This window comes from Castanea sativa, chromosome 8 (assembly GCF_040712315.1).
Source record: "Castanea sativa cultivar Marrone di Chiusa Pesio chromosome 8, ASM4071231v1".
Classification (NCBI taxonomy): domain Eukaryota; kingdom Viridiplantae; phylum Streptophyta; class Magnoliopsida; order Fagales; family Fagaceae; genus Castanea; species Castanea sativa.
Window position 1 is genome coordinate 54,177,442 of NC_134020.1, and position 11,664 is coordinate 54,189,105.

An 11,664-nucleotide genomic window follows, 5' to 3' on the forward strand; every position below is an offset into this window, starting at 1 on the left:
TGTTCTATAGATGAGTTCGTATGGGATTCCGTTGAGTATGGGTATGTTAGACCCACAACAGCCAAGTCTGAATGGGACAAGGTAGCTCTTGTGTTGGCAAATGCAAATAGCAAAGCAATTAACGCTATATTTTGTGGTGTGTCTACTAATGAATTCCATAGGATACCACATGTGAAGACCGCTAAGGAAGCTTGGACGATTCTTGAGACTACCTACGAAGGTACCAAGAAGGTCAAGGACACAAAACTTCAAATGCTTACCACTCGATTTGAAGAGCTTAAGATGAGTGACGATGAGTCATTCGATTCATTCTATGGGAAGCTCAACGAAATCGTGATTGCCAAGCTCAATCTCGGTGAAAAGATTGAGGATGCTAAGGTGGTGAGAAAGATCTTAAGGTCCTTACCAGAGAGCTATCTTGCCAAGGTTACTGCTATAAAAGAAAACAAAGATTTGGATGAGATTAAGATTCAAGAGCTAATTGAATCTCTCCAAACATATGAAATTGGACTGCCTTCTCACAAGCCAAGTAAATTACTTGCACTCAAAACCATCAATGAGAGAATGGATGAATCTTCTGAAGAAGATGATGTGGAGAAAGAAGTAGCATTCCTTGTAAAGAATTTCTGAAAATTTCTGAAGATGAAGAACAGTGGGAAGTCCTTTAGCAAAAGAAAGTTCTCATCATCCAAAGGAGGTAGAAAGGAGTTCAAGAAGAAAGATGGGAAGGATTCTTAATCCCCCCAAGGAGTTGTGTGCTTTGAATGCAACAGCCATGGACACATCAAGAAAGAATGTCCCAACTACTTGAGAGGGAAGGGCAAGGTGTTTGCCACTACTCTTAGTAACTCCAAAAGCTTAAATTCAAACTCGGAAGAAGAGTGTGATAGTGACGGGAACTATAGAGCTTTCATGGCAATTACCTCCATTGAATCTAAAGATGATTTGAGCAATTTGGTAAATGAACTTGGTGAGCATTCTAAGGGTGAGGAAGTCGAAGAATCGGAAGATGAAGATATATGCCTAAATGAAAGAGAGAGCAATCTTCAAGAAGCATATGATTCTTTGCTAGAAGATTGTGGAAAATATGCCAAGGTTGCTAATCATGCTATAAGAAAGATGAAGAAAATTGAATAAGAGAATAAGTGTACTCTTGTGCAACTTAAAGAGGCAAAATGTAAAGTAGAAGGACTCAAGGCAGAGCTAGTTGAAGCTTACTCTAAAATCAAGTATCTAGAGCTTAAAATAATCCAAGCCAATTTCAAGGTTGAGCGTATCTCCACCAAGAAACTTGACAGTGTGTTGTCGTCACAAAAATCTTCACATGACAAGACCGGTTTGGGCTATATCGAAGAAGGAAGCTTTACCAGCGAACCAAAGAAGGAAGTAAGGTTCGTATCAGCCAAAAGTGTTGAGAAACTTAAAGAAGTGATGACTGAGACTGAGACTCCTACTGCTGAGAAAAGAACCAGTGGTGTAAGATCAAATGTTAAAGGGAAATCATTACCCAAAAATCAGAGGGGGCCTCAAGTGAAGCATGTGTGTCATCAATAAGGATCATCAAATAGCCCACGGCCCATAGCCTGACGGCCCACCGGGCTAATGGGCGGCCTGGCCTATTGTTATTGAGGCTCATGGGTAGCCCACTAGCCCAAAAGGTCAGGCTATGGGCTAGTTTTTATGCCCATGGGTACCCAGTGGGCTAGCCCAGTAGCCCAACTCATTACCCAACCCATTACCCAGCCCGTTGGCTTAACCCGTTAGCCCAGCTCAATAACTCATAATTCATAACAAAAATATATAGGAAGTGTATGAAGGATTAATCTTGAAATATTATAGAGGAATTTCTTAAAAGAACTCCCTCAACCACTAAGATACTCAAAGTAATTGTGTTAAACTTAGTTTACTAAATATATATTTTTCTAGTAGTCTAGCAAATTTGAATTAACTATTTGACATTTTTTTTATTAAAGATAAAAATAAAAAACTATTTGAAGCCTTAATAAAAAAAATTAAATAGGTTTCCATCAACAAAACAAAAAATTAAATAGATTTGACTGTAAAAAAATTTATAAATAAGTATTAAATTCTTTAATTCTTTCCTTTAAAAAAAATAGATTGATTATTTCCTTATAAAAAATTGATTCTTTCCTTATAAAAATAATAAAATAATATGCTAACACAAGCTCATGGGTAACCCATTAAGCCCAACCTGATAGTCTAGCTTGCTAAAGTCAAAATAGGCATTGCCCATGGGCAGGGTCATGGGTTGAGGTTTTCTTTTTCGGCCCAGCCTGACCCAACTCGGCCCATTAACTAGTTAATAGCCCATTATGCCCAGCCCATTATGCCCATGGGCCAAGTAAAAATGGGCTAGGCTAGCCCAACCCAGCCCATTGACGACCCATAGTCATCATTGTGGCGTTCAAAGGCACACAAGATCCAACTGTTTCAAGCTACATGCACTCAAGAAAGCTGATTCAATGCGTGACCAAGAAAGTTCAAAGAAGCAACCAAAGGGAACTCAATCCCAGGGAGAAAATGAAGGACATCTCATTGGAGACGTCATGGAAATGCTGAAAAACATCTCTCTATGCCTTGCTAGCTTCACTCTGAGGTTGGAAAGCTATGTTGGTCGTGCACCTCCATCCAAAGCTCTCACCCAAAACACTCGAAAAGTGTGGGTGAAGAAGGGTACCCATGCATGATTTATCTCCTATGCCCATGTTTTAATTCTTTCAAGGTTTAGGGTCATAGGTTCATGCATCATGACATGCAAAATCTTCTTGTGTCATTGTTTCCGTTTCATAGCATGTTTTCTTCTGCTAGCTGTTTTTGTATTTGTCTTTGTTGATTTTACTTTTCATGTTATGTTTTTGAGTGTGTTGAAAAAATTCAAAAACTCATAAAAATTTGAAAAATCTTCAAAAAGTTTGATCGCTTGTGTTGTGTATATCACATATGAGTTTGGCCTAGTACTTTTTCGTACTAATGGCATAATGCATTTACGAGCTTAGCTTGTGCTTATTTTGACGACTCTTAAAAAATAATCCTTTTATATGTCTAGGGTTATGAGAAAAGAAGGCCCAAAGACATGTCCTCGGATTAAAATGAAAACAATATTGAAAAACCGTTTTTCTTAAATCTCAACAGCTAAAGATGTCAAGGTGCTATCGAGCAGCTGTCAAGCCACGAGTCTGGAACATCTTCTTAAAGCTCGATAGATACAGCTGTTGAGCTTTAATGAAGAGCACTTCTCAACTTGTTTCTTGGACATACTTGCATGACTTTAACACTTGATCTTGAAACCTTGTTTCTTGAAGTATCAAAAACATCCTAGATCTACTAAATTACAAGTAAAGTGCGTTTTGTCAAAGAATTAGCCAATTACATAAAATAGTGACATATGTTCTTAACAATTGAACAACATATGTCCTAACAATCTCCCCATTTGGCAATCCGTGACAAAACCACAATAAACAAATGAACATATGAGAGAAGTCATAAATCACTCAACTCATACTCATTTGTTGAATACAATAAAATCTATCCTAACATAAACTCTTAAAAATTTTTGCAAGAAGAGGGTTCATGACAAGTAGACTTTGACAACCTGTACTTCTGAAACACTTTAAACAAAATACATAAAGGCATTTTTGTGTGAAGCAGAAATAAAAGATTACATACAAATAAAAGAATCATTTGTATAGAGAGACAAAAGAAACAACATATATAGAGATAGGTGAATAAAACATACATCATTATCATATATATATACCACTTGAGAAACAATATGTATGTAAAAATGGTCACAAGACCTAGGTACAAGAACAATGTATCTCTACCAAGAAAGAAAAGAAAAAAAATACATGTAATCCTTACTACATCCCTCAAAAACAAACTCTCCCCTTAACAAAAATCTCCTAACTCTCCCCCTAAGAATGACTACTCTCATATCTAAAACTACTTCCCTTTTTTGTCACAAGTGATAAAGGGTAAGAGTGTCAAGTAGACATCTCGTCAGAACTGGAAGAGCTAGCATCTCCATCCTCATCATCATCATCGTTGGAACCATCAGGTGTCTCGGATGCCTCGGGAGGAAGAGAGGGAGACTCCACAAAACCACCAAGGCGAGCCTGCCGTCTAGCAATGCAACCAACACAGGTGTTCACCTAATACAACTCCATAGAAATTGTATCAAGACGAGCATCCATGCGCTAAAGCTATGCCATGATCACATCCAAAGTCACACCTCCCGCTGAAGAAGAGGGAGTAGAGGTAGAAGGAGCCGAAGGAGTGGGAGGATCTATTGAACCGGACAGCCTCGCATGAAACTGCGCCTCACTCCATTTAACGGTAGCGTGGTCAATGGCACACATAAAGGAAAAGTGGTCGGATGAGGGAAAAGGAACAGAGATGTGGCAAAAGATCTACGTGACAGCAAAATTAAAGATGAGCTTATCATGGGTAGACGTATCCCTATCATGGGTAGTCTATGGACAAATCCTCAAGAAGAGACAACAAAAAACGAGAACGAGACTATGTAATGGAGTTGTAGTGAGAGAGAGAGGATACAACACAAAAGTCATTACCATGTTCAAGAATCTAGGACCTTTATCCAAAGGTCGACATGTTGTAAACTGATGCTCACCCTAATCAGCTGGACGCTCACAGAAAGCAGAGATCATATCGTCTTTGGACATAGTCTGTAGACACTTACAACCGGGGTAGTTAGGATACGCAACCCTCGGAACACGAAGCACATCAGATACCAACTCCAGTGTGACGACAATGTGCTTACCTCGAATGCGAGTATGAAAGAGAGGTACTAAAGGATCAGTTCCATGCATGTAGGAGTAAAACTCCTGAATTAGCACGGTAGGACATGTGACCGGGACATCACACAGTGACTCTCATTCCCGTCTGTGAATGACATTGGGAAGGTTAGTGTCAACAAAATCTGACAAGACAACTTGGCATTCTAAATGAACACCTCGTTTAGAGAAGTTCTCTAAGAAGTCCTTTTGGGCTTTCTAATCATGGAACTGAACAATGAAGGGAGTAGGATCAGAAGGTGAAGAGGCCCTGGAACGTAGAAGGTTCTTGACAGGAGTAGACTTACGTTTTGGTTCCATTGACACACTAACGTAAACAAGAGAGAGAGGGGGAAGAAAGAAACACTCAGAAAAGTTCCAACACAATTCAAATATAGCAAGTATATTGAAAGGAAAGAACATATGCATGAAAAATGTATGAACATGTGACATGCGATATAAAAGACATCATGGGCTCCGCCCAATCCAATCCTACTAGCACTCAATCAAATTCCACACATCTAAATGCATGATAATACAGTTATTATGCTTATGTGATGCAATGCATGAGATTTGAAACACATTTAGACAAAAATCATCAAAAAATTTCTCAAAAACTCAACAAATTTTGAAAAACCCCAAAAATTTTGAAAAACTCAAAACCTAGATATGAGTGCATGAAAAGATTATGAAGAAAAAGAACCATACCGAGTGAATTGAAGCAAGAAAAGCCAAAAAAGCACATGGGTAGAAGGTTTTGAGTGAGAAGAGAGTGTTTGGGAGAAGAAAAGGTGCGAACAGATCGAGAGAGATCGAGAGAATGAGGTCCAGATCGCGTGAAAGCATATGAATAAAATCTCAATAAAGCTCCACAGATATAGGTATCGAGAGGTATCGAGATAGGTGTCGAGGTAGGTGTCGAGAATATGTGCGTCAATAGATGAAGCTGTCGAGTAGGTGTTGAGGAACCAAATAACAGACACGAAAGAAGAGCTCGATCGATCTAGAAGCTATCGAGAAGCTATCGAGAGGTCAGGAGGTTTCTCGATCGATCCAGAAGCTATCGAGAGGTGTCGAGATTGCGATAAGATGTAACTAAGAAGCTCGACAGACAAGCCAGGTATCGAGAGGTGTCGAGAAGGTGTCGAGATGGCTTAAAAGCAGTTTTTCAAGAAGGGAAAGACACAAATATGAATGCAATCAAACATGCAACTCAGCCAAAGATCCAACCAATATTTTAACCTCTCAAAACATCTCTTAATCAACAAAGAGTTAAGCATTGAGCTCCCAAAAACACACACGCACACTAAACAAGTCTAACCAATTTTATATTTCAAAAATAAGTTAAAACAGTTTAATGAGTATACATTAACGCATGTAAACCTTGTGATGGCTAAATCACATTGTACCTGCACATGTATCAAGAGTAGCAAAGAATATTGCATGTTGTGTGTGTAAAACATTGCAAGATTGCATGAGTGTCTCAAAGTTATGACAATTTGAGATATGAGAAAATCACTTTAACTCACACACAATCATAACTGTTTGATGGGGACTATCACATTTAAGGTACATCCTATAACTCCCACATTTCCTGGAAAACACGCTTGCTATCATATTTAAAGCATTTTGTTCTTTTTGCTTTTATTTTCTTTGCATATTTTCTTTTTATTAAGAAAACCATGCATGGGTATACAAAGGAGAGAGAAGAAATACCCAATGATGTTAAGCTTTTAACATTGCACTTTTGCTATGCCGAAATGTACAGATGTCAGTGACATTGCACTTTTGCTATGCCGAAGTATACAGATGTCATATCATGATTGGCGGATTACAGTGGTGAAATGGTTATTTATGCATTCCCGTCAAAAAGAGTGATACGAGTGTTAAGTACAAGAGATTACTTAACCTTACTCATCACAAACAAAGAGTCACAAAACTCACTTCCTTAGTTGTGCATAGAGATGCTCATCTAAGCTAAAAGAGATACAGAGTTTAGAAAAACTCTGTTTCAAATGCCATTTTATGGTTCACAAGAACCGATGTACACAAACACACACTATTTTTGTATTTTTATGAATTTTTCAATTTTTATTTTATTTTTGAATTAAAACAAAAAAAAACAAAAAACTAAAAAACTAATAACTAAAAACATGCAAAACAAAACAAAGCATAAAAACTAGACTGACTCAGAACATTAAAGTAAAACACACAAGTAATGTAAAAACAAAAACAGAAGAAGAGAGAGAAAGTGATTAGATCACTTGGAACCCTTTTCCTTCCACACCTTGGAAGAACCTTTCCTTCTTGCAAACCCTTGAACCGGCGGTGAGAGGGAAGAATTGATACCATTCAAGTTCAAAAGGAACATGAAGGCTTTGAGAAGATCTCCAATGCCAACATGCTGTTACTATTTTGAGTAGCTAACCACTTATAGCAATTTGGTCGAGTATGACCAACCACTCCACAGTGATGACAAAGATGCTGCTTCTTTTGTTTAGGCCTTTAAGAGATAGCCTTTTTAGCCCTAGGATTTTTAACTTCCTTGTCATCCTGCTTAAGGGGTGCTCCTAAGATAGATTTACCCTTGTCTATGTTCTCACTAGCTAATTCAGTTTTAACATTAGTGTTCTCAATTTCAACATTATTGCTAGGGGGAGCAAAAACAGTAGTACAGCAGAAGCAATATTAGAGGTAGAGAAGTCATACCCTAAACCTGTTCGATCTAAAGCAGATTTTTGAAAGCCAAGCATCTCATCAAGCTTAGCAATTGAAGTCCTTTCCAGCTGGGCTCTGACTTAGAATAGTTCTGCCTCAAGCTTCTTAGTCTTCTCAGCCAAGAAGTTATTTTCAAACCTCAGTGCTCCAATAGTTTGATTTGCTTCATCAAACTTTGTGGAAAGCTCTTCACATTCAAGCTCCACATCACTAAGCTTTTTGGGGGTCAACCTATATAGCTTCTCGTGCTTTTCGAAGACCTTATATAATTTTGCATAGGCTGTGTGAATGTCATCTTGATCATCCATCTTCTCAAACTTGGCTTCCACCAATTCCTCTTCTTCATCCACATCTTCAACAATCCCCTCAGTAGGATTAACTGTGGTAGTGAAGGCATTTAAGATTCCGTCATCATCATTATCGAAATCATCTTTAGGCTCGATGTCACTTAGCGTAACAACAAGTGTCTTACTTTTCCCAATCGTCTTGAGATACGTTGGGCATTCCTATTTCATGTATCCGAAGCCTTGACACACAAAGCACTTAGGTCCTGTAGGAACAGTGTACTGACCGCCATCCCTTGCATCCTTCTTCCCTTTATCTTGACCCTTGAACTGAGAAGAACTGGATTGCCTACGGTCCTTATTGAAGCCTTTCCCATTGGCATTCTTCATGAACTTCTTGAATTGCCTGGCGATATAGGACTTCATCTTAGAATCTTCATCGTCTAAAGACTCTTCCGTTTCACTGTTCTTGGCCTTTAGTGCCATATTCTTGCTCTTGCTCATTTTTCTAATTCTAGACAAACCCAACTCGTAGGCCTGTAGATTTCCAACCAGCTCTGTCAAAGGAATTTTATCAATATCCTTTGATTCCTCAATCACGGTGATCTTGGCATGAAATCTTTCGGGCAGAGATCTGAGCATTTTTTTCACAATCGTAGGTTCTAGGATAGTTTCTCCAAGATTAAAAGCAGAGTTTACTATGTCTTTGAGTTTTGCATGGAACTCATCAAATGACTCATCATCCTCCATCTTTATCTCTTCGAAGCTTGTAGTGAGCCTCTGCAGCTTCGAATCCTTGACAACCTTTGTTCCCTCATAGGTTGTCTGAAGGATAGTTCATGCTTCCTTTGTAGTTTCAGTGGAGGATATCTTCTTGAATTCCTCATTTGTGACTGCACTGAGCAACGCATTCAATGCCCTGCTGTTGAAGTTTGTCGCCTTGATCTTTTCGTCATCCCAATCGGCCGACGCTTCCTTTGGCTTGGTCCAGCTAATCTCTACAGCTTGCCACACCTTCTCATCTAAAGACTGCAAAAAAGCTTTCATACATACTTTCTAGTATGCATAGTTAGTCTCATCAAATAAAGAAGGGATAATAAGAGATTGTCCTTTATTTGATGACAATAGGGGTCAATGGATCACACACAAGGATTAAACCCTAATCGGAGTGTGCCTGCTCTGATACCACTTGATAGGCCAAAAACGTACTGACCCCTTGTAATGGATTAAGTTGATTAATTAGCCAAGTTTATTAATTAATCAAATTAACATGTAAATGCGTGGTAGCACAAAAAAATCACTAATAAACTAAAGTGCAGCGGAAAAATAAATTGACACAGTGATTTGTTTACGAATGGGGAAAACCTCCAAGGCAAAAATCCCACCGGGTGATTTTAAGATCACCACTCTCGATAATCCACTATTATCACAACTAGCGGTAACAAGTAAATGAATCCCAGTACCTTATACCAACCTACAGTTGAACCCTTACCCAATACCCAATTGGACTTGTTCTGTAGTAACAATCTTTCCTTTTTAATGCACGACTCCCAGTACATGACTAACCAATTACGCGGATCCTAGTATGTGACTTTAATCACCAACTTGAAAAAGATGTTGGCTGCAAAGTTCTTCAGATCATCCTCACAATGAAGAACAAGAAGACACTTGGTTAGAAAACCCTATGGTGCAAAGACACAGTAGCTTCTTCACAAAGAGATGAACTAGGGCAAACTTTGTCTCCAGTCACAAATTGCTTGAACAGACTATGCTCAATGGTTGTGCAACTTGTGCTTACTTTGACGACCCTTAAAATAATCCTTTTATATGTCTAGGGTTATGAGAAAAGAAGGCCCAAAGACATGTCCACGGATTAGAATTAAAACAGTATTGAAAAACTGTTTTTCTTAAATCTCGACAGCTAGAGGTGTCGAGGTGCTATCGAGTAGCTATCGAGCCACGGGGCTGGAACATCTTCTTAAAGCTCGATAGATGCAGTTGTCGAGCTTTAATGAAGAGCACTTCTTAGCTTATTTCTTGAACAGACTTGCATGGTTTTAACACTTGATCTTGAAATCTTGTTTCTTGAAGTATAAAAAACATCCTAGATCTACCCAATTACAAGTAAAGTGCGTTTTGTCAAAGGATTAGCCAATTACATAAAATAGTAACATATGTTCTTAACAATTGAACCATATATGTCCTAACAGCCTCCACCATTGATGAAAGTGTAGCTTGATCATAGAGGGAAACAACTCTCTTCTTACTTGGTAACCCACTGCCATCCTCCTTATAGGTTCTCTTTACCCTTGTTAAAGCCGAAAGGCTTATATATTCATCAGGCCTAGACCTAAGTGCTTTCTTTCTTCTTTTTTTGCACTTCTCCATGGCTATTTTATTAGGTCTACTCAATATATTAGTAATATCTCCTAATATAGTTTGAGTGATTGGGACACTTACTAGGTTAGCATCATTTACACGTGGCTACCCACTCAGCTTCTTGCCCGAGAAGCTCCCAAAAAATGCCCCTGACGTAGTTGATTCCCTTCCTCCTTGTTTTGGTCTGATTCCAACCTTTGTACGTGCTCACTACTGCTTGCTTCCCCTAAGGTTCTAACCAAATCAGTAACCGGTTTTGACATTTCGTCCTTGTCAAACTTTCTCAACTCCTTGTCAATCTCCACGATCCACTCCTTAAAGGCTTCCCTAGAAACTCGGCTTTCCTTCACTTTGCCCATCATAGTCACAGTCTTGGTAACTGAACACACCTCCCTAACACTAATTTCCTCTTGAATATCCTTACCTGCCTCAGATTATGACAGCACCACCACCAACGATTGCTAATGGCCCCACATCGCCACCAGAACCGGAGTTGGCCCCTTTCTTGGCATCTGTTGCCTCTCTTTTTTCCTTGCTTTGTAAAACCCTGAAACTTTGATCACCGAGCTTCTTCCTTTGGCGAATGGTGGAGCTCAAATCCAAGCTCCATAAGCTTGCTCTTCCTTCTTTAATTGACCTTCACCATCTAAACAAATTTCGCAGTCTTTGTCACCATGGCTTAAGCACCCACACCAATAGCACAGGTTGGGTAATCTTTCATACTTGAAAGAAACAACATAAACACACCACTTTGCAGGGGGAGTATTGATCTTGGAGTAGTGTATGGTAAGGAGGGAAGTTTGGCTTTAGTAATGTGAATATGTTCAACTTCATTTGTAGTGTATGGGAAGTTTTCTGTGATCCCGATGGACGATGCACTAGGGCTTGACTTAACAAAGTATTCTGTGATCATTGATTTTCAATCTTTGTATTTTATTGCTTGCAATTGCATAGTTCCCATTCCAAAAGAAAATTATTTTTGCCACTACAAAGATAGATATATGAACTTCTATGGTATGAGTATCCTTTTCTGTTTGGTAAACAGTTTCAAGAGTAGAATCAAGGTTGTGTTTCCAGCATGTTAAGTCTCCAGGAGGGAACTTCACACACATATACACTTAGATTAGACTAGAGTAGAAATTCTATCTTGTATCCAAAAAAATACATAGAGGAACCCCATTTAATTTTGAAGTTTAACTTCTTCTTTTTTTCTATTTCTTTTTAAATTTGTTTGTTACAAAAATGGGCGTTGATTAATTCAGTCTATGATTCTTCTCATAAAGGAGAGTAAACAATACTATTGTATTACAAAACTCTTAAATAGTCCAAAACTCAAACTTATGGTCGTAGTATTTACTATTTACATCAATGAAAAGCTCAGGAAATCCTAGGTCCAATTAATAAAATAGGGTGTATTAAAAATTCACACCTTAAAAATCCATTGGATATTAGCAACTCCCTCATATGGA